The 27509-nt window shown below is 43.6% G+C and overlaps 1 pseudogene; it reads left to right on the plus strand.

The window, feature by feature from the left end:
• LOC120029394 overlaps positions 1–27509 on the plus strand; it is a 114373-nt pseudogene that overhangs the window by 50601 nt on the left and 36263 nt on the right.

The following is a 27509-nucleotide window of genomic DNA, read 5'->3' on the forward strand; positions in this document are numbered from 1 at the left end:
GACATTGGGTGCTGTAGGTCTCCTGGAGTGCAGGTAGTTTGCCCCCGGTGATGCGTTGGGCAAACCGCACCACCCTCTGGAGAGCCCTGCGAGCGGTGCAGTTGTCTTACCAGGCGGTGATACAGCATGACAGAATGCTCTCAAATGTGCATCGTAAAGGTTTGTGAGGGTTTTTGGTGCCAAAACAAATTTCTTCAGCCTCCTGTGTGGGTGGACCATTTCAGATTGTCAGTGTTGTGTACGCCGAGGAACTTGAAGCTTTCCACCTGCTCCACCGCGGTCTCATCGATGTGGATAGGGGCGTATTCCCTCTGCTGTTTCCTGAAGTCCACGATCAGCTCCTTTGTTTGTCGACATTGAGTGAGAGGTTATTTTCCTGGCACCACACTCCCGGGGCCTTCACCTCCTCCCTGTAGGCTGTCTCATCATCGCTGGTAATCAAGCCTACTACTGTTGCGTCGTCTGCAAACTTGATGATTGAGTTGGAGGCGTGCTTGGCCACGCAGTCATAGGTGAACAGGGAGTACAGGAGGGGACTGAGCACGCACCCTTGTGGGGCCCCTGTGTTGAGGATCAGTGCAGTGGAGGTGTTGTTTCCTACCTTCACCACCTGGGGGTGACCCGTCAGGAAGTCCAATGGCACACTGGGGAACAGTTACTATGCTCAAGCATTGTGGTCTCTAATACTAATAGTCCACGACCCCCATACTGAACTGGTGGAACGCGGTCTGGATCCGGACCCAGAATGGAGTCAATATGGGTCCCGATATGATACTCCTGGTATCATATGAACACACAGAAGACATGGATAAATGTGTAGAATTGAAGGAAATTAGCTTTGGCCTGGTGGTGGACCTGTTTTTATTCTACAGTTTGGCCTGGTGGTGGAGCTGTTTTATTTGTACAGTTTGGCCTGGTGGTGGACCTGTTTTATTTGTACAGTTTGGCCTGGTGGTGGACCTGTTTTATTTGTACAGTTTGGCCTGGTGGTGGACCTGTTTTATTTGTACAGTTTGGCCTGGTGGTGGACCTGTTTTATTTGTACAGTTTGGCCTGGTGGTGGACCTGTTTTATTTGTACAGTTTGGCCTGGTGGTGGACCTGTTTTTATTCTACAGTTTGGCCTGGTGGTGGAGCTGTTTTATTTGTACAGTTTGGCCTGGTGGTGGACCTGTTTTTATTCTACAGTTTGGCCTGGTGGTGGAGCTGTTTTATTTGTACAGTTTGGCCTGGTGGTGGAGCTGTTTTATTCTACAGTTTGGCCTGGTGGTGGAGCTGTTTTATTTATACAGTTTGGCCTGGTGGTGGAGCTGTTTTTATTCTACAGTTTGACCTGTTGGTGGAGCTGTATTTTCATTCTACAGTTTGGCCTGTTGGTGGTGCTGTCTTTTTATTCTACAGTTTGGCCTGTTGGTGGCGCTGTCTTTTTATTCTACAGTTTGGCCTGTTGGTGGACCTGTTTTTATTCTACAGTTTGACCTGTTGGTGGCGCTGTATTTTCATTCTACAGTTTGGCCTGTTGGTGGTGCTGTATTTTCATTCTACAGTTTGGCCTGTTGGTGGAGCTGTCTTTTTATTCTACAGTTTGGCCTGTTGGTGGACCTGTATTTTCATTCTACAGTTTGGCCTGTTGGTGGAGCTGTCTTTTCATTATGCAGTCCATTTTCTTTCCAGTGAAACATGTTCATTTGTGAAAGGCATTTTTTCACATGTTCTCTCTCAAGTACTTATAAACTTCAGAAAGCAACCTATTTACGCCAATTAAAGTGAGTGATTATAGATGATGAAATGTAGAAACAAGATGTTCCATGTGTTTTTCTTCATTTTGCTGAGGTTATTATGACCTGACCTTTTTACAAAGACTGAAATGTTTTCCATGAAACAGTCAATACAATTACTGTTCAGTTACTAACAGTCTAGGCAGCAGGAAGAAACACTGATAATAGTTTTTATTTTCCACGTTTTGTACATCGGATGCACTGAAAGGACATTGTCATTTAATAGTCTCTGAGTCATATAATAACTATTGTGAGCCACAGGCAGGGGGCCGCCAGGGATTTTGGGCCCTATGAAAGATATCACTTTGGGCCCCACCACCACAGGCCACACCAACCCTGCGCAATTGCTGTAACCTCACACCTCCAGAACCCAATCGACCCATTCAAAGCTTTAAATAACTCTACCTTTGCAGGCTTGCAACTCTCTTGTAGTCCAATATTTACTGTACGATATTTACTGACGGTGAGCTGTGAAAATATAACACTGTGCAGACATGCATGCAACATTCTACATACAGTGGAATTCACTATTTGATGCAAGACTGATACCCTCTAAGAAATGTGCTAAAGGCCATCTTTTACAGTCTAAATGTAATTTTAATGGCAAAATTATTGAATGGAAAATCTCTTAACATTAATGAATAACTTAAAAATAAATATACCTTAAATATACATTAAACTCTTCGATTAAAATAAATGAACATTATCATCTATAAAATGATATAACAAACAAAATAATAAAATCAGCAGCAGATTTTTTTAACTAAGTATACATACCAAATCAGCAGCTGTAAAAGTGAAAATGGAAAATAGAAAACAAAATGGAAATGAAAAGGCCTGATGGTGGCGCTAGAGGAAAGGTCAAGTGGTCACCAAATCAATAGGTTTCTTCCACTTGGGGTCTTGATTGTGCACAACAAATTTTATGGCAATCCAGCCATTACTTTGAGATATATCTTGTTCTCAGTCTTGTTCTCACCCTGTGGGCATTGTGTGTAGTGATCCAATATCCATAGCCTTGCCATTTAACAGTTATCACTGGCCCTTGCTCAGCCTTTCTCACCAAGAGCCCAGTGCCGAGCCTTCTTGCTAGCAAAGTCACTGATCAAGTCTTTGAAGTCCAGCTTTCTAGCTAACTGACTTTCAATGGACAGCATGACAAGACTGCAAAGCCTGTCCTGGGATATAGTGGACCTCAAACTGTTTTTTAAATCAGTTTTAGCTTACTGAAAGCTCTCTCGCCACCAGCAACAGTCACAGGCATTGTGCAAAATATACGTAAATCAATGCACACTTCTACAAAAATACTTTGCAGCTGCATCTTACAAATTGCATTCAGGAGACCAAGAGGGGACAAGTTAGGGGGGAAAGTGGCAGCATATACAGTGTTCAGGTGTCTTACTTCATTTTGAAACTCAGGTGTCAGATCTCTGGAATACTTCATGATCAGTGATTGGCACACAGAAGGGACATTATCCTCACTAATCTGCCCAACTTTCAGAACCGCAGAAAATTCTTCAATTAATTTTTTCAGTGGTGTGGAACCTAGTGTCCAAGTCACGTATGATGTTGTCCACAGCAGTCAAAAACACTGTGTTCTGAAACACCGTTGCTGCACTGTCCTGAGCTGTCTCCTCTTGAGAGGTCTCATAATGCAATCTCTTCCCTTTCCTCTGGCGGCTGTGTTTCTTGCTAAATTGAGGTGCAACACCCATTTGCGTAGCAATCAGTGCTGCCTCAGACAGGAGAGACTCCCATCCATCTCTAAGAGTCTGCATCTCTTCCTTTAAGGCTCTGATATTGGTTGCCTCTGTGTCTAGTGAGATTTTTCCTGGCTGAAGAATCCCATTCCTGTCCTTAATGCATTGCAGTACCTGCAATTATGCCAACTGACATGTCATTCAACGCAATGCTGCTCACCTCCTTCTTCAGTTGGGAGAAGGGCTGTTTCAGGGTTATGGGGATGGGGAGACAGGTCTGCTGAGCCTGAAGCTGCATCTGTTGGGCCTGGCACCAGGCAGGGGCAGGGACAACTGATTTAGTATGAATAGCTTGCTAAAGTTTGCCTGCATTGATTAAATGTTGGCTAAATGAGGTGTGAAGTGTAAACACAGACTTTTCTGTGAAGATTTAAAGTTAACTAATGTTATGGGAGCAAAAGTAACCTATTTCACTATGGACTAAGCTAACAGGTTAATTTCCACCACTCCACCACTTTGTGAAATATTGGGTGATTTTTCTCTCTCTCCTGTCTTTCTTTTCTTTCTTTTTGTTTTTGGAAGCCAGATTTTTCTTTAGAAAGCTGAGATATGATGCTCCACCGGCACTCCTCACTCGCAATTCACTGCTAGCAAGTACCGTTCACGCCTGTTTTCGGGTCAGGACCGAACCATTTCATGTAAATAGAGGGGGGTGGGGGTGATTGGGCAATACAGATGCTCTCTGGATGTTTACTTTTTGCCAAAAACAATAAGAAAAATAAACCGTTCGTTTTATTAGTACATTATAAATATTATATTAGTGATGATAGGTATATTTTTTTCAATATTAAATTATCAACCTAACGTTCTAATATTTGTTTAGGGCTCGTCAGTCACAGGCCCTTGGAATCGCCGTAACTCCCACCCCCATATGGCGCCCCTGGGAAGTTATTCTATGACTTGGCTTGTGGGGGGAGGGGGGGGTGTCAAATCTCAGAAGGACGGACCTATGTACAGGGACTAAATGGCTGTCTGGGAAGACTGTGGGAAACATCAGTGCAACACGCTATAGTCCTGAAGAACTCTGTATTGTCATTAACAACACAGGGAGGCATTTGAATTGGTGTGCGTTAGAAGTGAGTTGCCAAATGTACTTAAAGGCTCACCACAGTTATTTGCCAATAATATGTAAACATGCACTATAAACTGCTCTTGTGATGTGCAAACCAAATGTATGTTTATTTTATTATTATTAATGTGATTTCCTTCCCCCCCATAATTTTCTGCCAATAGGACGCAGGAACCTTTCATATTGGTATGAAACTTCAATGTTAAGATTCTCTTCAAGTTTAATACTACGTTAAACAGGTAGAATACTGAAATACTCTGGTTGTCCTCTTTCCTTTATGCAAATTGTTCACCTAGTGTTGTTGTTCTCCACTTGTAGATTTGGGATATTCACGCTTTACAGAAATTGTCGTTGTTACACAGCCAAGTCCTCTTCCACTTTGGCTTCATGAAGATGTCTATTTTGTAAATATGAAGTGTCAGGGAGGCTTTGCAAAAAAGAGATCAGAATCCAATCCAGTATCCAATCAGGATCAAATAGCCATATGAAGCCAGTACAGCAGAAAGTGATTGCCATGGTAATGAAGTTGGGGAGGGAGGACACTCACTGGCCTCAGGTCAGCCTATGAGATTTCTCAATATGTCTGGCTCCTCCACAACGGGACAGGCTGACCCCACTCTGCTAGACTTCCAAAAGCGTTCGTCGTCCACCTATTTCATGGCAATTATCCGGATCACCAACCGCTGGAATAGAGAATTGTCCCTTTTCATTCTACCCCTATAAGTGCGCCATTGTGGCTGTTGTGTGCTGTTATAATGGCGATTCTCTTCCGTCGAGGTCAGTGAGGAGACATCACAGGAAGTGTAATTTAAAGAGCGTGAAATTCAAAGCTGCTTCCCCATCGGACTAGATTTCCCCACTCTGGAATTTTGATGTCTAGAGACAAATATTTACCTTCCTGTTTTCAGTTTGTCTTTTTCCACTCTTGCATCTGCAGTTGTTAGGATGAAGTAACACTGTATGGCATCAACACATGGCTGAGGTTTCAAACAAGCCCAATTGTTCTGATAAGCCTTTTGGGATCGAGAAAATAATCAGATAAAAAAATAATCTGATAAAAAAACTGGCTAACTAAACTTTATCCCTTTTTTATGATAGTCTTTGATGATTGCAGAAACCCCATATGATGGTTGAATTAGTAATATATGCTTAAACTGTACCTGCACAACAAGGCCTAAGTTTAAATGCTTATAATTAATGCCAGCATGCAGGTGATCAATAAACATAAAAAATTAGGCAATCAATGGGTCGAGCAGCTGTTGTAGCTAAATGTACAGAACAGAGGGAGGGGAACTCTGACTCTTGTGTCAGTAAATCTGGCTCTAGCTCCATGAGACAAGACATCCGTTACAGTTTTTCAGCATCAGGGTTTTTTGGACGTCTGGCTCTTAATTTCTGAAAGGTGTTCTGATCTGGTGGCGATGAAAAGTGCACAGTGGTCTGGCCACGGTATCCAATTTGTCGCCGCTTCAAAAGCTCCCAAAGCCACGTCTCTTTAAAAGATATGGGTCTTTCTATAAATAATGGAGCCAATGTGTGACATTGGGATCAACATTTCAAATGGTTTGAAATAAAAAGTTCCACGTGTACTTAGAGGAATTAAAGTGAATACATGCAAACTGGCCCATAATTCCACCTATACAACAACATCCTTTAAGCAGGGTTCATACAGACATTGGCTAGTCACATTCAAGCACTTAATTGTAATTGTCAAGGACCTCAGTGTTATACAAAGTATAATTTATATACTTGTGTATATGTAGGGCCTAATATAGAACCCCCCCCCCCAAAAAAGCATGCAAAAACTGTCCAAAAAAAGTAGCCCATTACCACTTCAAGAATAATACATTTTGTAGGCCTTGCCAATGCATTGATATAAAATGAAATATGTAACAATAATGTGGACATGGTGACTAAATAGATTGGATGCATGGAGATTTTTCTGTACCCTATGTGGCTGATGCAGGCAAACATAATAAAGCCAGGAATCTCACCATCACTGTTATTATAATGAGAAAGTGACCAAACACCAGGTTCCTTTTTTAATGGAAGGATTTGTATGGAAAGCCAAGTTGAAGCCAGCATTAGATGTTGTCATCCTATAACCACACGTTAATTTACTGCAACAGAGTAGCGCAACACCCAGAGTAGCGCAACACCCAGAGTAGCGCAACACCCAGAGTAGCGCAACACCCAGAGTAGCGCAACACCCAGAGTAGCGCAACACCCTTCAATTGAATCAGAGAGAAACAAACGAAAGTGGCCACATCTGTCACAAAAACAGATAAAAAATGAAATCACAATAATTATAAGGGAGCAGGAGAACTTGTAATTTTTGTAGCCAATTTATAATAACTTTTCAAGCACCAAATTGAGGAAATGTCAGATTTTCAAGGTAGGCCTATTCAAGTACTTGAATTTCTGAGCTTCAAATTTGTCACGATCGTCGTATGGTGAAAGAGAGGACCAAGGCGCAGCGTGATAGCAATACATCTTCTCTTTTTTAATGAAGACGAAACAACCACTTTTACAAACTAACAAAAACAATAAACCGACAAACGTGAAGCTATACAAACAAAATGTGCTGACACTAAACACTACACCTAGACAATATCCCACAACCTACCTAATGACTATGGCTGCCTTAAATATGGCTCCCAATCAGAGACAACGATAGACAGCTGTCTCTAATTGAGAACCAATCTAGGCAACCATAGACTTTCCTAAACACCTACACTGAACACAATCCCATGAACTCTACAAAAACCCCCTAGACAATACAACCACCCAAGACGAGACAAACACACACAAACATCCCCCATGTCACACCCTGACCTAACTAAAATAATACAGAAAACAAAGATAACTAAGGCCAGGGCGTGACAAAATTCAAGTAGGCTACTTCAAGCCCCTTGTATTGTGTGACATGGAAAACAAAATGTATTTGCCATGTTATATCATTACCAGATCATGTTTTGAATAAGACCACTAAGCTATGTAATTTGTCATTCTATCCAGAAGAATCAATAGGAACTGGGTTGGGTGTTGTGCAATAGTCTATTTTACACAATTGTGCACAATAGACTCTGTCCTATCTGAGGAACAAAAACATATGAAAACATGAACTCATTACCTTGATGCTTTCTCTGTTAAATCTAACGAGACCCTGCTGTAAATCAAGCAGACAACAACAGATGATCAGCATCAATTCGCTAGGGATATTAGATCCATCCTGGATCCAGGTACAACTGTCTTCACCAGAGTAACGTATAAGACACCAATATATTCTGGACATTCCTCGCAAACACCTTTTTCCCAGCATTTGTTGCATCAGATGTGCTATCACTGTCACGTTCCTGACCTGTTTTTCCTTTTTCTTGTATTTATTTAGTTGGTCAGGGCGTGAGTTGGGGTGGGTTGTCTATGTGTTATTTTCTATGTTGGGGTTTTGTGTTCGGCCTGGTATGATTCTCAATCAGAGGCAGCTGTCAATCGTTGTCCCTGATTGAGAATCATACTTAGGCAGCCGGGGTTTCACGTGTGTTTTGTGGGTGTTTGTATCTCGTGTCTGTGTTCGTGCCACACGGGACTGTTTTCGGTTTGGTCACGTTTGTTGTTTTTTGTATGTGTAAGTGTTCAGTTTACGTTCATTAAATAATGACCACTTTCCACTCTGCGTGTTGGTCCGATCCATGCTCCTCCTCGTCTGAGGAGGAGAACGACTATGACGACCGTTACAATCACAACAACTGTTTGTCACTTGACTGTCATTCGGGTGAAATTCCTTCCTGGATCTGATGATGATGTGTGAAAATATCAGGGTGTAACTAATCAGCTGAACACCAAATGCACATCAAGTATTATGCATAATTATTGAAGCACCACATTAATGACAGTATCAATTTAGGTTTTAAGTGTCAAGGTGAGGTGACTCTTCCGGTTCAAGCATTTGATTTCGCAATGCATACGTTATTTTGAATTTGTCTGTCCATAAACTGTTTCCACCCTGTAACATAAGGAGACATGATGTTGCACTGCATTTCTGAGACCTCTATACAAACAACGGTCTGACAGATCCAGGATACTTACAAGGTTCAAGTTCAGTATCTAATTTAACTGATTAATGCTTAATACATGATATAGCAACTTACACTACCATATAACAACTTACACGGTTTAATTTCACACACTTTTGTTAATACAGATCTGTCAAGACGTTAACCATGATAACGGGTTAAACGGGTTTTTAAATCAACCTGTGAATTTGATTGAATATAGCTATGATCCGTTATATCTTAATGTAATGACATGACCATTTTTGGCTGATTTATTATCAATGACTTATCAACAGCTGTAACAAGTTGTCCAGTGTAGGAAATCCTCACTGGTGTCCTAGTTTATAGAATGACCCATATCCTGTCATGCTGGCTTTAGCGTTGATTGATGTCACCTGAAAGGTCCTCATCAAATCAAGCTTTTATTTATACAGCATATTTCAGACATGGAATGCAACACAATGTGCTTAACAGGAAAAAACAAATACAAATAATGAAAATAATATTTATTACACAACAAACATAAGAGGATAAAAACAAAAGAATAACAATACAAACTAAACTTCTAAAAATCACCCTAAGTAAAACCAAAGCTAAAAAGGTGTGTTAAGATCTCTTTTGAATATGTCCACAGTTTTGGCCCCCCTCAGGTTCTCTGGCAGGCTATTCCAGAGGCTGGGGTCATAGTAACTAAAGGCTGCCTCTTGGTCCTAGGCTTTGTGATAGTTAAAAGGCTAGTGCCAGAGGTCCTGAGGGACCTACTGGGTACATAAATTACCTTAAAAGCATGTTTGACCATGTATTGGAGTGCACAATCATGGATTGATTTAAAAACCAATAGAATAATCTTAAAATGTATTCTAAACTCACAGGCAGCCAGTGCAGAGACTTTAAAACCGATGTAATATGTGCTGTCTGTCTGGTCTTGGTCAGTACCCGTGCTGCAGCTTTCTGTATGTTTTGCAGTTGACCAATGGCTTTCTTGGGTAGACCAGACAGGAGAGTGTTACAGTAGTCAAGCCTGCTTGTCGTAAAAGCATGGATGAGTCTCTCTGTATCAGCCTGAGAGAGAAATGGCTGTACCTTGGCAATGCTCCTCAGGTGGTTAAAAAGCTTCTCATGTGCTTTAATTGTTTCAGTGGCCATTTTGGACTTCAAGTCAGATCCATATATATCTCAAAAGTTTAGAATCTCTGCATCTTTTCTGACGGCCTGAGGAAATTTCAGACTTTCTTGGGATTTCTTTCGTGTTAAATTTTACAAACACTATTTAACAATGACTGAATCGTGTTAGAGCTTGGGGGCGGAAACATCCAAGTGGAAGCTTTCCCAAGTCAGATGCTTATTGGATATTCGTAAAATATATTAGAGGCTGTGAATTGTGGAATTTGTGCAGACAGGAATATAAGGCTCTTCATGGTTGAGTTTAATAACATCTCTTGTGTAAAACATGAATCACATCGCTGGGTTGGCGTACCATTTCTTCCAACTGGCATGAATAAGAAAAACACTTCCTCTCCATAAGCCACCAAGTGACATCATTTCAATGAGGATGTTCAACTTTGTAAGACCTTAGCCAGCCTGTATCCTATGCTTTAGGTTGCAGTATTATTACAGTAACATTTAATTATTTCAGCAACTTTCAGCAAAGTTCACTGATTCCTTCTAAACACGTTGATGTGCTGCTGTAGCTTGTGCCTCTTTACTGCTTTTGTCACACCCTGATCTGTTCACATGTCTTTGTGCTTGTCTCCACCCCCCTCCAGGTGTCGTCCAATTTCCCCATTATCCCCTGTGTATTTATACCTGTGTTCTCTGTCTGTTGCCAGATCGTTTTGTTCGTGAAACCTACCAGCGTTTGTTCCCCTGCTCCTGCCTGTTTCTTGCTCCTGTTTTTTAGTCCTTCCCGGTTTTGACCATTCTGCCTGCCCTGACCCTGAGCATGCCGTTCTATACCTTGCCCACCTCACAGGATTATTGACCCCTGCCTGCCCTGACCCTGAGACTGCCTGCCGTTCTGGACCCTTGGCACCCTCTCTGTATTATTGACCCCTGCCTGCCTTTGACCTGTCCTTTGCCTGGCCCTGTATTAGAAATCAACTTTTGTTTATTCGACACTGTCTGCATCTTTGTCATACCTGAAACCTGGTAGTACGAACTGGCCATGACTGACCCAGCAGACTTGGACTAGCTCCGCAACACCCTCTCCTCCCAAGGAGCCACCATTGTCTCATGGAAGTGTTCCAGACCTTAGCCAAATGCCATGACCGAGCGTTTAACACATTTCTGGAGCAATTCCGTGGGTTGTCTGTTAGGCAGTCTACCACAATGGTGATCTCCTAGCCCACCACAGTGTCCCGAGAACCCCGCTTACCTCCTCCGGAGCGCTATGCTGGAGATTCCGGAACCTGCCGGGCTTTTCTCTCCCAGTGCTCCCTCATTTTCGAGCTGCAGGCTTCTTCGTTCCCCTCGGGCCGCTCGAGGATAATGTACATCATAACGTTGATGTCCAGGAGGGCACTCGCCTGGGCCACGGCGGTGTGGGAGCAACAATCCGCCGTCTGCCTCGGTCTGGAGGAGTTCGTGGAGGAGGTTCGGAAGGTGTTTGATTCTCTGTTGTTCGCAAGCTGCTCCAGCTACGTCAAAACTCCCGTAGTGTGGCAGGCTATGCAGTGGATTTCCACACGTTGGCAGCGGAGAGTGCTTGGAACCCAGAAGGGCTGTTCGACATGTTCCTACACAGAGTATCAGAGGAAGTAAAGGACGAGTTTGTAGCCCGGGAACTACTCGATTCCACCTCACCTCCGAGGTATCCCGGAAGTCCCCAATGGCTCCATTGCCGAGAGAACCCGAGGCTACCCGAGTTCCACGAGAGTTCCCCGAGTTCCCCGAAAGACTGCCAATTTACCTCTTCCCGAGCCCCTATAACTAGGCAGAGCTTGGCTGTCTCCAGCTGAGCGGCTATACAGGCTTCACACTAAGAGCATCCTGTATTGCGGGACTACTGGTCATTTCATCTCCACCTGTCCACTAAAAGACCAGGCTCACCGGTAGGAGCTAGTACTCTGGTGGGCCATACGGAGAACCTTTCCTCTCCCCTTACTCACATCCCTTTTCATGCCATGTTGCTGTGGGGGAACCAGTAAAAATCTCTCCGGGTACTCATTGACTCTGAGACATGAGAGCTTTATGGATGCTACCCTGGCTACCGAGCTGGATATCCTCACTCAGCCCCTCTCCATTCCCATGGACGTTAGAGCATGGACGTGCGCTCTATAGGTCATCCACAATACCACCCCCATCATCCTACGTGTGTCAGGGAACCACAGCGATACGATCTAGTTCCTGCTCATGAAGTCTCCTCAGGTTCCCGTGGTATTGGGATTCTCCTGGCTCCAGCGACACAATCCCCTCATTGACCGCTCTGCAACACCCATTGTCTGAAGTCAGCGCAGCCTGCCCCGAGACGTCTTCCTGGGGCTCGGAAGTTGCCCCGTACCTCTCCGCCATTCCAGCAGAGTACTAGGACGGTGTTCAGTAAGGCTCGGGCCACTTGGCTGCCGCCGTACCGACCTTATGACTGCGGGATTGACCTTCTCCCAGGCACCATTCCGCTCCAGGGACGACTGTACTCTCTGTCGGGTCCGGAGACCAGGGCTATGGAGACCTACTTTGAGGACTCCCTAGGGTTCATCCATCCTTCTACCTCCCCCGCACGGTGCAGCGTTCTTCTTTGTGGAGAAGGACTAAACCCTGCGCCCATGAATCGACTACCGGAGTCTCAACGACATAACAATGAAGAACTGCTACCCGCTACCTCTCATCTCCTCGGCCTTCGAGCCACTCCAGGGAGCCACCATGTTCTCCAAGCTGGACATACGGAATGCCTACCACCTGGTGCGGATACTGGAAGGGGACAAGTGGAAGAGTGCCTTCAACACTGCCAGCCGGCACTACGAGTACCTGGTCATGCCCTTCAGCCTTACCAACGCCCCTGCTGTGTTCCAGGCTCTGGTTAATAATGCTCTCCGCGACATGTTGAACCAGTTCGTCTTCATCTACCTCGATGACATCCTCGTCTTCTCCCGCTCCACCCAAGAACACATGCTCCACTTCCGACTGTACTCTGGATTGGCCCCAGCCTACGTCCAGAGTACAGCTGCAGCGTTTCCTGGGATTCGCCAACTTTTATCACCTCTTTATCCGGGGCTACAGCACCCTGGCTTCCCCCTCGTCTGCACTCATCTCCCCCAAGGTTCCGTTCACGTGGTCCCCAGCTACCGACCGGGCGTTCCGGTATCTCAAATATCGCTTCACCACAGCTCCCATCTTGGTTCATCCTGACCCGTCCCGTCAGTTCGTGGTGGAGGCCGATAGCTTTTGCATTTCCAATGTGCTGTCCTTTTTTCCCCAGCTGACAGCCGACTCTCTACCGGCAGTGCAGTCTGATGAATGACTCCAACTTTTGCTTAACCACCTCAGGTAATTGGCATATTGATTCCTCTGCTGATGCTTTAGGTCATTCATTATGACAATATAGTCATTATGCACTCCCCAAAAATAATGCTTGTCAAAACCAACGGGGCATGTAGGAACCCAAGTGTAAGGGTACTGAAAGAACTGTGGTCTACAGTCTGGGGTTCGATTCCAGGCTGTGTCACAGCTGGCCGTGACTAGGATCCCTACTTGGTGGTGCACAATTGGCCCAGCAACATTCGGGTTAGGAGAGGGTCTGGCCAGCGGGGCTTTCCTTTGCTTATCACACTCTGGGGACTCCTTGTGGTGGGCTAGGTAACTGTAAGCTGACTTCGGTCATCAGTCGTACAATGTTTCCTCAGACACATTGGTACAGCTGACTTCTGGGTTAAGTGAGCAGTGTGTTAAGAAACAGCGAAGCTTGGCCGGTTATGTTTTGGAGGATGCCTCTCCCGAGCCCGTTGGGAAGTTGCAGAGATGAGACAAGGTCGTAACTACCAATTGGATATCACGAGAATGGGGTAAAAAATAGCTGGTGAATTCACACCTTAATTAGAGGTTAAAACAAATAGCAGTGAGAAACGCTCCTCAAACCATCAATGCAAACATTTTTACATCAAATAATTTCTGCGTAACAATGAAGTACCTTTATGTAATTGATTTCCATGACAATTGGCAAAAATATATTTTTTTGCGAATAACTATTTCACAAGCAAGAATTTTGCTAGGACTGTCCGGGAGTGGTCTGAGTGGGGATTTACCGCCTGGTGATGTCACCATGGAAAGCAGAAATGCCCTCCCATGCAAACCTGCTGATTTAAAAGGTCCTGTGTAGATTGTATTTTCAACCAGCAACTATCAGGAAATAACACTGATCAAATGTTGTCACACTTTTACAGTGTTGGTTTCATCAGCTGTTGTACAATATGATATAAAACTGAGAATACATCTTAAAGTCCCAGTGCAGTCAAAAATGTGATTGTCCTGTGTTTTTATATACGCTTCCACACTGAGGTTGAAATAATACTGTGAAAATGATGATAAATACCCTTTTAGAGTAAAAGCTGTTTAAAAACTGCCTGAAATTTCAGCCTGTTTTGGTGGCATGGAGTTGTGGCCTGCCTGGTGACATTTACCAGGCGGTAAATTGGTTAATAGACCATAATAAAGAGTTCCAAACCTTTCTGCCAATAACAGCTAGTTTTCTTTTTTCCCTTCCCCACTCAGAACACTGCCAGACAGTCCTAGCAAGGTTCTTGCTTGAGAAAGTTGCTCTTTGATAAGAGCTATTTTTGTTACTTTGTTTTAAATTATAATAGAAATGTTACCCAGGAATGATTTGATGTTGAGATGAAAACAGCTTCATTTTAATAAAAAACATATTTTAAAGTAAATATCTAGGGCACATTTCACAAATGCTCCCAAATCCTCTTTGTGCCACTTTTCCCAGAAATGGCCTAACGTTCCAAACACCAGATTCCCTTTGAGAAAGTGTCTCCTCTGCCTCCAAACACTGTGATAATGGAACACAAACTCCAAACCTAATGTGTCAACTGGAAGCCAGAGCTTTTATTTTTATAGCCAGGCCCCGAGAGCGCCCACCCACCCATGACCGACAGACTGCCTGAGCAAAATAAAGCCAAGGAAAGCCCTTCGTACCGCCACGACCTCTCTGAAGATTACTTGACTCTACTCCTGGGGTAGGCAACTAGATTCAGCCGCAGGCCGAATTTTGACGGAATAAATGGTAGGGGGGACGGAAAATAATAATAATAATTAGTACACTGCAAATTGACTACAACTAAGCCTGAAAAGGGATTATATTTTAAAATATAAACTATTTAGTGGGAATGCTTGAACAGATTTCCTAAATGAAAGCCATTGTTAGCTGAATTCCTGGTGATTTTTGTATTTTTTGACACAAAACTAAAATCCTTAAAAAAAAACTCACTGTCTTACTCTTTAACCCCCTCACTGTCTTACACGTTAACCCCCACAGTCTTACTCTTTAACCCCCACGCCACTGTCCTACTCTTTAACCCCCCCGCCACGGTCTTACTCTTTACCCCCCCCACCACGGTCTTACTCTTTAACCCCCCCCCGCCACGGTCTTACTCTTTTACCCCCTCGCCACGGTCTTACTCTTTTACCCCCTCGCCACGGTCTTACTCTTTTACCCCCTCGCCACGGTCTTACTCTTTTACCCCCTCGCCACGGTCTTACTCTTTTACCCCCTCGCCACGGTCTTACTCTTTTACCCCCTCGCCACGGTCTTACTCTTTTACCCCCTCGCCACGGTCTTACTCTTTTACCCCCTCGCCACGGTCTTACTCTTTTACCCCCTCGCCACGGTCTTACTCTTTACCCCCTCGCCACGGTCTTACACTTTAACCCCCTCGCCACGGTCTTACACTTTAACCCCTCGCCACCGTCTTACTCTTTAACCACCCCGCCACCGTCTTACTCTTTAACCCCCCGCCACGGTCTTACTCTTTAACCGCCCGCCACGGTCTTACTCTTTAACCGCCCCGCCACGGTCTTACTCTTTAACCGCCCCGCCATGGTCTTACACTTTAACCCCCTCACGGTCTTACTCTTTAACCCCCCCGCCACGGTCTTACTCTTTAACCGCCCGCCACGGTCTTACTCTTTAACCGCCCCGCCATGGTCTTACACTTTAACCCCCTCACGGTCTTACTCTTTAACCCCCCCGCCACGGTCTTACTCTTTAACCCCCCCTCACGGTCTTACTCTTTAACCCCCCCGCCACGGTCTTACTCTTTAACCGCCCCGCCACGGTCTTACTCTTTAACCCCCCCGCCACGGTCTTACTCTTTAACCCCCCCGCCACGGTCTTACTCTTTAACCCCCCCGCCACGGTCTTACTCTTTTACCCCCCCGCCACGGTCTTACTCCACTCTCTTTCATCCTCCCTCTCTCTACTTTCTGCGATCTCTTTCTTCCTCTTTCGAACTCTTCTACACATGCTATCTTTCAATGGCTTTCTGAAATCGCCTCTGGTGTAGTCCCCTGCTCTGTGTTGGAATGATCCAACCTGGGCCCTACAAGTGTAAGCCCGTCCTGGCTTTCTTCAGGAAAGGACCCACCAGGGAGTCCTGGTTTAGATTAAAGCCCCTCCACCTGCCTCTCACTGGCCATCTAGCCCTCCTGTTGCCTTCCTGCACCTGCCAATGATTGTAAAGGAGAGCTGAACAACGGAGGCTTTCCCCAAAGGCAACTCTACCAACCAGCTGTGTCTATTGGTTTTTAATGGAGCCCGATTGAGGCCTCTTTTAATTGGATGCGTCATTGCCGACATAGAGGTTGTTTGACTGCAGAAAGGTTCCCACTATGTTCCAATGAAAGGCTATGCATGCTGGGGCAGTCAGATAAGGTAGTGTCATGGGGCCAGCTTGTGCACTAGAAACAAACCTGTGTCCTCAAGCAAACCAGCTGTTGAATCGAAACAAATAAACAAGGGGACTTGGACGCAGAAGCGATAGCTGGCAGGGCAACACTCCATCAGAATTGAGCAGGCAGCATAAGCCCAAAGCCCGTGCTTCAGTATTCAGTGGACCGTCGGTCGCTAGGTCCCACAGCTGATTCCCTTTCACTTTGAGACTTTCTGTGGTAAACGCTAGATTACCAGTGAAGGGTCCGGTTTCATCCGCGGCCAAGGCTTAACAGATTTCAAAGGCAGCTTCTATAGTGTATCATTGATCCCCCTTTACAATATTTTGATCGTAATGTGCACCACCTCTCTTTTAGAATTGTAAGGCACACTAGGAAAACTCAAGACATGAATAGTACATATATATATGTTCTGAATGATTTCTGTATCATATTTTATTAAATATACAGTATTATAATTCACTAATTTTCCATGAAATGACAAAGCTATATATAGATATTGGCCTAAGTCAACATGATAAATCAAGGAGATTAAATGTCCTCATCTAAGTAGTGTGGCAATATGGTTTGGAAGCTTTTGCTTGAGAGGCAATGTCACTGAGCTTTTAGCCCTACTCAGCTTTGCACTGTTTTAGTGATGCTTAAATGACCTTGTTTAATCACACTTTATTTAACTAGGCAAGTAATTTAAGAACAAATTCTTATTTACAATGACGGCCTATACCGGCCAAACCCGGACGATGCTGGACCAATTGTGCGCTACCCTATGGGACTTCCAATCACAGCCAGTTGTGATACAGCCTGGATTCAAACCAGGGTGTCTGTAGGACACCTCTATCACTGAGATGTAATGCCTTAGACCGCAGCGCCACTCGGGAGCCACTATATGACCCAATATATTTTGTAATTGTTGCCTCATGAGCAATTAGGTGGTCAAGGCCTCTAATCAAAGTCACACAGGCTATGGTTTTAGAAACCTGATTAGCCTGTAACCTGGCTGTTTTTGCTCCATTAATCAAATGGCCTTTCAAATGGCATTTAGTCTAAATTTCTGGGTCACCTGGATTACTTCAGTGCCATAAGGTAAGGGCTGTGTGATCAAAGGGTGAGAAAGTGAACCTCACATGTATAAAGCTTTGGGAGGATAATTATGATTTTGACCTTTACCCATGGCATCAAACCAAGAGGCCCACATTAGGCCATGAGACATTGCAGTAAAAACATTTTGCAGCAATATTGTGTGTGTAAATTAGAATATCTCCCAGCAGTTTTTAGCCAGTTAGGTAAGCCCATTTGTTTTGTTAACAGAGTCAGATTTGAGGTGGTGTACTATTAGGGGACTGTCGGAGCGTCTTCATTGATCAGTTTGTTCTTCGGCAAGGCACACTAACGTTGCACAAAGACAAGTCAGTTCATTTATGGAGGGCTCCTGCTCAAATGCTAGGCACTGAGAAAATCAATCACACAGACATCGATCAGTGGGATTGATCTTGACCAATGTAACATTTTGCTGGAAGGGACAATAAAAATGGATACAACTGGAAAACCTGCAGGATCAATGTTACATTTGATTTATTCCAGAAACCTGGTCACTGGTTTTGATTCAGTGGCACTTTAGCCACTTAAAACACATTAAACCATATTTGTCTTGCTCCCCAGTATGCACCAAATGTACTTCTCTATAGAATATGCGCAAAAAGCTGCCATTCAATGAATAACTCTGACTGCATTTCTGTATAGTGCAACAATAGCTTTCTATGAGGTACAATTACCTTTCTGTATAGTACAATTACATGTTTTATACAAAGATTGTTGAGAGTAAGCTGTTATTATCATAGCCCCAGGTAATGGAGCCAGTGGACCCAAAGTCCTAAATGGACCCTGAGACCGAACCATGTCCTGCTGTAGCACTTTGTAGGCTAATGATGACAATGTGTTCTTTCTCTGGAACTGTTGTGATAGACTGCTGTAATTTATTTTCTCTTTTTCTGCCTCTCTCTTATTGGTCCATTGCTGTCCTTGTAGCCATGGCTACGTGGATCAGGACTACAGCATACAGAAAAGTATTGGGAACATGTCTTTGGAGCAGATCGATCCGGTGAGTATGCATTGAAACACAAAGGACACATTTATACTAGGGAGGACAAGGAAGATGGAGAGGACTCTGGTTATATCAGAACAGAAATGTACAGTCATTGCAGCAGTTTTCTGTCCACCTATCTCAGTATTGGTTCATACTGTATGTTTCCATCAGTGGTGAAGCCTTTTACGCACACTTTTTAGAGTTTATTTTTGCTCAAACGTTTACCCACCTTTTTATGGACAATAGACAATAGCATTAATAGTAATAGGGAGCTTTACTTTACTCACAGAAAACTGCGGTCAGCGTTTACCCAACGGTTTTATCACCAATTCATCACTGCTTGCTGTAATCAGACATCCTTAAGATCACCACTAAAACAAGTAGCTAGTTCTCACTGTCTTAAAGACCTTTTTCAATAATTGTTCATTGATTGCACAGGATCATGTCATGCTTACACGTTTTGGCAAATGTCTTCAGTGTTCACAAGAATTACTGCTTGAAACTTAACTTTTGAGGCAATAGTCCTCGCATTTCATGCCCAATGTCATGCCCAATGCGTTAGCGAGACAGAGTGTTCATTCTCTACATTGACATTCAGAAGGGATTCCGAAGGGGTTTTAATGAACCATTGTGGTCTCTATGAGGGGGAATTAAACTGATCGAGGCCACAGCTCAGCTCAGACTCGCTGTGCATTCTTCACTTTCTCCATTTCAGAGACCACTGCTGTTCCAATTAAGTGGCCCTCAGCAAATGCTAATTTCGTCCTTCAGATTTACACACTCTCAAACAAAGTCATGTATCCACTTGTAAATAGTAGCCCTTTTGAAGCAAGATCTGGCGCATAAACAAGAACATTTCCGTTCAATCAAATGACTAGATCTCCAACTGGAAATGTCACCCACAATGCTTTAAATGTTCACTTTTAGTATTTAGTACTCAATTTCTCAATGTCAAAATCACACAGCATTCTTTCTAAGTGTGTTGACGCAAGCAAGCCATGTATGTGAACCAGAAATGGATACTATTCCACAGCTAGGAGTCGATCAGGGAAGCAGCTTTGTCGTCTCTACTGGCGAGACATTCCTCTACTACTTGGTCATGGGAGAACGAATGAGACCGAGAGGGCTTTAATTTCAGCTGTTTGTGATGTGGTGCTCAACAGATGGAAAAGGCTGGCTGTGGGTCTAGTTTTTTTCCTCTCTCTCTATTCGGCACCTGTAGAGTTGGCTTTGGGCTCTGAGTGGCTAAACCAGAACCTTGTGATCACCAGACTGCTGGGATAGACGATCACTGCCGCTCTCCTGCAGCTCTACTAAATAAGCTTTCCTCTTATGAGCCATTTAATAATGGTGTGTGTGTGTGTGTGTGTGTGTGTGTGTGTGTGTGCTTTACATGATATTGAGCTGTATTAACAGTACCACCACAGCTTTAAGTGATAAGGATGTCTGGCCTAGAGAAAATCAGGAGGACATTTTTAGCATAGTCTGGATTGTGATATTGCGGGCCACGTAACAAACTGACTGCATATCGGTGCGTTCAGAGAGCAAAGATGGAAATATGGAGTCATTGGTGGATGAAACGGATCATTCCATGCAGCTTTTTGGTTGCATTGCTGTCATGGTAAAGTTAGGCAGTTGACTTTTGCCTGCATATCTAAATGTGTCCCCTCTTCCTTCAGCTATCGGTGAAGTCCTACCCCCTGTCCATGAGGCAACTCCACCGGTTGCTGAGGGAAAGCCACCACCTCCGCCACAGTGTGCGCATGCAGTACAAACTTTTCCTCAAGGGCATAGGCCTCACTCTGGACCAGGCCCTGCAGTTCTGGAGGTACGAGTTCGTCAAGGGCAAAGTGGACGCAGACAAGATAAACTTCTTGGACGTGAATAATTGAAAGACATAGAAAGCAGCTCGAGGGAGAGACAACAGTATAGTACATACAAGGACATTATTGAGGTGGTCCTCTCGGCTGGGTAACAATATTGCTATTTCAATTTCTATACTAGCTATATTTTGAAGTAGGAAGGCAATGACTCCTGACCTACATGACACAAGGCATTCATAAAGAAAGGCTCAGTTCCTCAGCGGTTGATTGTATGGCCTAGAGGTCTCCAGATATTTGTATTGATGGTGGAGATGACCTTTCATTCCTCCAGGATCTTAATGCACCTCGGTTATGACTCCATCTTATTTTCATGTCTACGGTACGTTCAACAAGAAAATGACTGTCCTCAGCGGGACTAGTCTCTCCATGTCTCCACTTCTCATTCTGCATCTGAACGGTTCTTTCCAATTGATCCTCAATCACCAGAACCCTGATGAGGTTCCCATCTCTACCCGAGGAGAGGTGTCTGAAGGCTGAGACATTTGAATATAATCGCCTCTGTCAACAGATTCAAGTGCTCATTCACGCTGTTCAGTTGTAAATTCCTTTATCGTTCAAGTGGAATTTCACCTCGGTTAGGCTCAGCTGGAGAATGACACCCCCCCCCCCCACTCTTGTCTTGGCCACTCACCGTGATAGTGTTTCCCTTTGCTAGGACAAGTGTAGTGGTGTCAATTTTCTAGTTGCATGCATCTATGGTCATAATGTTAGTGGCTATTTCAGGTAACTTCAATTTGCGGGACTATGGTAAGCGTGTTGTGGCTGTTGCGTAAACCTGTTATGTCATCAGTTATGGTGGGTAAGAAGAAGAAAATAAAAGCAGCCGTTTTTAAGAACTTTGGAATTCTAGAATGAAAAACGTAATTAGCATGTCTTTGAGGAAGTTTGCGCTGTCTTTTTAGACCCTCATTTTCAGGAAGATAGTGAATTCATAGCATGGGTGAGGGATAGATTTTCAAATCTGCATTAACAACATGCATATGAGGATTCTGCCAAGTGTTATTCCCGGGCTGTATGCATAGGCTTGAATGTATCAACAGCACAGGCGTTATGCTGCAAGAGAAGCATCATTCATTTACGGGGACCTTTTGTTCATTTTATATTTGTGCTTTAATATTCAGTAGAGCTTGAATATGGAATATGAATAATTTATGGATTAAGAAAACATGATTTGGTGAATTGTCACAATGTAACACCTTTATTTCTAGGCCTCCGTTGTTCAATACATTCTCTGCAGTCAAAGCACTTTAATAGCATAAATAATTCATTTTGTGGTATATTCTTCTCATTTGCCAGATAACACAGGTCACGAAGAAACAAACAAATAGCCTTCCAGAGGTATGGTATTGGTGGGGGATGGATAAGGTGTGTCTATATGCACCTCGGATAATGTAAAATGAGGTAAAACACAATGGTTTTCTTTCTACAGATACTGCATTTTTGCTGATTTATTTTTAAAATGGTGTGCATTTTTCTGTGACAACAGCGCAGAGAAAATAGGCGCCTGTGCCACTTTCAAGGAAATAATATGTCGCTTTGTAAGGGCAATAAATTAAGATATAGCAGAATAGTTTTCGGACAATAATTGTTTTGAAACACCACCTGACAAAAAGAAAAATGACCACTGATTTCAGTTTCACAATATAATCTGACAGGCACGGGTAGCTAGAATCAAACAGGGTTTTAGAAACTGGAATTGTCATATAGGTTTTGATCAGAATAAGACTAGATACAAGTTAGACTAGATAATTATAGATATTAACATTAGTCTTCCATGTACATGGCTAGATTTACACTGTGGTCATTGTCCTTCTGGCTGGAGTCAAACCGCATGAACCAGTGACACAATTTGACTGGCACTTTCACACTGCAGTGTATGCTTACTGAGCTGCCCTTTTGATTTTCACATTTGCACAAAGTTGGGAGGGAAAAGGCAGGTGAAATATGTAAATACTGTATATTTTGTCAGAAAAATAGCAGCTCTCGGCTTAAACACCTGGAATAAAATAATTTCTGTGCACATTTCTCTGTGAACACTTCTCTGTGAACACTTCTCTGTGAACACTTCTCAACTTTCTTTGGAACTCATTTAGGCATCCAGTTGATTAAGTTAATTGTAAGAGCAATTAAGCCTGGCCTTTTCCACTGAGACTTCAGCAGTCCTCTTAAGAACCAAACCTTTGCCAAGCTGTACTGGCTTCTATGGAGACACGCCACAGTTCAAAGAGTTGCTGGCTTCTATGGAGACACGCCACAGTTCAAAGAGTTGCTGGCTTCTATGGAGACACGCCACAGTTCAAAGAGTTGCTGGCTTCTATGGAGACACGCCACAGTTCAAAGAGTTGCTGGCTTCTATGGAGACACGCCACAGTTCAAAGAGTTGCTGGCTTCTATGGAGACACGCCACAGTTCAAAGAGTTGCTGGCTTCTATGGAGACACGCCACAGTTCAAAGAGTTGCTGGCTTCTATGGAGACACGCCACAGTTCAAAGAGTTGCTGGCTTCTATGGAGACACGCCACAGTTCAAAGAGTTGCTTGTGCTTTGACTACTGCTAAGCCACTTTCACTCTCAAAAGCAATAAGAGGATGTATTTTTTTCCTACTCCTCCTGCTCCACTTCCCCCATCCGACAGTCTCCCGCCATTTATTGTGTAAGCGGCTCGTAGCCCGGTCAGGCGTACACATTCTCTGCCAGTCATGGAACGCCACTCTTCAAAGTGCCTTATTTCCAGAGTGGCTGGGTCCCCTCGGTCTGCCCCCCTCAGGTGTAACCTGGACGGCCGCGCACATGAACTAATGTGTGTAAGTTCCATTATTGATTTAAGTTCAGCATGAAGCTGATCGGTGTAAATAAATCATGGCAAGAAGCCCCTTAGCCCTCTCAAAGCTCCTTCCCAGCCCTCTCCATGCTCCTGGAACATGACTACATCCTCAGAGAACCCTCATCAATATTGCACTGTCTCACGCCTCTGCACTCTAACCGCATGCGCTTCATATCAATAGCCGGGACCATGGTAACCTTTTCTTCTTTGTGGTTGGAGGCCAGGGGCCGAATGGCCTGGGATCCTCTGACTGGCTCTCGTGGCCCTCAGGTCTCCACTGTTGCTAAGCGGACAGTGTTAACATTTATGTTGATGGCGCGTGGACAATGTGGGGTGCATCAGGGTGAAACTCATTAGACTGGCTCACTGGCGGACCAATCTGCAGAGGAGCTAATCCTCCTGACTGGCCAGGGAGGGACACTCCATGCCCAATCTACATGAGTGATTCCCATTTCATTTCCGAATTGTATTCCATCTAAAGATGAAAGCAGCAAGTCTGAACCAAAGTGCATTTTTATGTGCTGCCGTTCTCTTTTTTTTGAACAGTCTAGCAGGTGTTAGTAGCTTATGTAGCAGCTGCATGTTGGAGCATCTTTTATAGCCCCTGCGGGTGAAATGAGCCTATAAGCACAGGCATACGGACCTGTGTAGGTGTACTGTTGACCTCAAGAAGCTGAGATCAACACCGATATTATGTTTGATGTATATCCAGGTCTACCTAAAGGCAATAAAAAATGGCAACAGCTAGATATAGTCAGAGTAAAATTGTACATCATAAAACCATAGTTTCCTTACTTCCTGCTCACCTGAATTTGACTCAAGTTACTTTGCTGTTGCCTCTCAAATCAAATATTATTTTGTTAGATTTGGAATTCTCTAGTTTGTTTGTTTCAAGGGATCCTTCACTGGAAGTGTAATGAAATTGGTTTAAAATGAGATGAGCATAGATAATCAACTGGCACACTAACGCCAAGCTAGACCCTAATGACTGTTTATTACTGTTTTGAAGCTCATCAATTAAGCAGAATAAAAGGTGCGTGCATTGTCACAAGGCCTGGATAACAATTACTTAATCAGGTTTACAAATGTCAGTGCTTTAGCAATTTGACAGTTACACTAATTAGGAACTCCAACAACCAACATCGAAGCCAAACACTTTTTTTTAAAGATGAATGCAATTATTTTACGGATTCCAAGGATATTCAAACCGAAGTCAGTTGAAAGGGGGGATCCAAAGACCTTTTTGCTTGCCACCTTATTTGGTCTTGGGGTTTTGAGGGAGAAACGGTGTTTCAAGAATATAAAGAGTCTCTTTGTTTCAGAGGCTCCTAATCCAGTCATTATTACTGTAGTCTTTATCATTAGTGCTCTGGCTCTGAGATAATGCCTGTGGAATGAATTAGCGGTGTGTTGTTTTAAGACAAGGTGAGACCTAGGGAGCATGCTGGCTAATTACATAGTTGGTCAACTTCTCTCCTAGTTTTATTAGCTCTGAGCTTTAGATAGCCTTGTTTTATTCGCTCGGAATAGAAATATTGACTTTTTAATGAATCCGTAAAACTGTTTCATTCTACACTTGTCTTTTCTTTGTATTTGTGTAGTGAATTTAGGGTCGGGTGTTTGCTCATGAACAGCTGTTTTGATAGGCAGACAACAGTGGATGGTTTCACAGGTGAGGTGTGGAAATTGCAGTTCTGCTGTCGTCACAAAGCTTTTCAACATTGCCAGTGTCTTTTCTACTCTAGCAATGTAACCTTCAAAAATAAATGCATCACTCGCAATAGGCTTTGTTCTGTGGGGGCTGTTGAAGGATGACCACTGAGACTCAGAGGGTTGAGGGAGGAGAAGCAGCTCCCTTAACAACCAGCCTAAGGAGTCCACCAGGAGAGGGGCATCAGGATTCTTAATGTTCTCTACTGGTGAGCGGCAACGACCCAGCGCGGCCTGATTCTGCCTAGGCTGCTGCTGCTTCCTACCGCAGTGCATCCTGGGATGGTCTCCAGATTTCAGTCGAAGCCTGACAGGATGTTTGAGAGCTAGGCTACGTGTAGGAATTGCACTCCCAACAGTTTAGCTGAATTGATCAGCTCCCGCAGTGAAAGAAATACCCTCGCTAACGTTCTCTGCGAGTGTGTGTGTCTGGGGGGGGGGGGGGGGGGGGGGGTCAGACGAGTTAATGTTCAGACCGCATCTGTAATTGAGAAGCATATCAAATATTTAGACATCACTCTTGGTATGAGGATGATAATTCATGCCTATTGCAGCGTAAAATTGCATCAGCCCAATACTTGTAATGCAAATTCTAATATTTTGTTCACGTATGCATATAGCAGTATTCTAAATAAAGGTGTTTGTTCTGTGCCTATAGTGCCAAGATATTCTACAACTACTGTGCAGAATAGCTGTGCTTAGTAATAGGGCAGTCCTCTCAATCTTAACTTCTTTATTGCTCTACTGTCTACCAAAGTCTACTTTACTGAACAGTGTATCTTGATGTGTTATCTTCAGGCAGGAAGTGGTGCATCATTTATGGTAAAAACACTGTCCCCTTTCCAATGTCAAAGGTAAGTGGTGTTCAGCAAGCACTGGATTGGTCCAGAGATAATGGACCCAGTTGGGTAGTATAGCATCCGCATTCCTTGATACACAAACGCACATACACACCACACACACACTGGCAAAGCAGCTGCCTGTTTAATTAGTGAACTCTCCTACTCCTGAGGCATCAGCCCACAGCACCAACGTGGCCTCGTCCATCAAGCAGCCCTAACTGCCTGGCCTAGATGCTGTTTACTCAGCAAAACCCACCTGCACCTCCATGACTTCCCACCACTAATTGACGGAGAGAGGAGACAATCAAGGGTGGTAGGGTGTGAAGTGGGTGGGATTCACCACTGCTATATCTGTGGAGTTTTCAAGCAGGTTAGGACACTGACGAAATGTGCCCTTGACTGAAGTAAATGCCTTCCTTGAGTTGCTCCAGTGGAAACTTAATTATTTCATTCTAAGTGATCCCTGGCCATGACCCCACTCTCCGAGGGTGTCTCTGGGGGAGTGGGATATGCAAAAAACAAAACATCCCTCCACACACTTGTGTATGTGTGAAACAGGACAAATATACTCACCCCCTAGTTGACCTATTGAAGTAATTCTGTGTCCAAAGCTTGGTTCAATCTATTTATGCAGCAAGATCAAGATAGTGGGATTGTTGAAGTTGGTTTATCTGATCAGAGTCATGTTATCAGATTATTTCACTGATAGCTGTCAAGGATGCATCTCAACTCTTATGTAGCATTCTCTTCTCATTGTCTCCGTTCCTTAATCTCTCCACTAATCTGAAAACAGGATAGGTGAAAGCAGCATGTCCAAGGCCTATCAGGCATCATGGAAGCTACATCTGCCATGTGTTGTCCTCAAAACTTCTGAAAATGCATGTTGGGTTCTAATAACATTCTTGCATAATTAGCACTATGATGATCTTTCTAAAATTAAGACTTGGATTATTGACATTTTGTGTTTTTTTGCATGACTCATAACTTTGGGATCATTGGGTAACACATTGATCTTTTTTATTTGTACTCATTAAAGTCTGGGTTGAGAGTGAGAAATGAACACATGAATTAAAGTTTGGGTTGAGAGTGAGAAATGAACACATGAAGCCAATTTGAACCATCAGGAAGGGGGTACTTGCCTGGAGTGTTGATGTTTCCGCCTGGATTAGCCTATAAAACGTACTGATTGGATATGTTAACAGTTTCAGATTATTTATTTTTCACCTATAAAATAGTTAAATTCTGTATTTGTGTGATGAGCAGTAGAACCAACATAGTTTTGGGCTTTTGGTTTATTATGTCAGTGTGCTTGCTTATTTCAATGATGTCGTCTTTCTACTGTGTTTCAACATCATGTGCCTGCCTATAAACTCATGCATGACAGAGGCAGAACAGTGTATTCTGTTCTTTAACTGGATACTTGTAGTGAATAAACGCCAGTGTTCGCTAAAATATAATTATGCTCAATGTTATGGTATTTATTATGTAGGTATTTGTTTATTTTTATTATATCCTACAGTGATACTAAAGACACCCTTTATAACAAAGCCCTGTTTGTTTCTCCCTGGACTCCTATTCATGACTCAGTCCTCCATAAATCCACTTTGTTTTCCTGTCATC

Source organism: Salvelinus namaycush, chromosome 35, assembly GCF_016432855.1.
Source record: "Salvelinus namaycush isolate Seneca chromosome 35, SaNama_1.0, whole genome shotgun sequence".
Classification (NCBI taxonomy): Eukaryota; Metazoa; Chordata; class Actinopteri; order Salmoniformes; family Salmonidae; genus Salvelinus; species Salvelinus namaycush.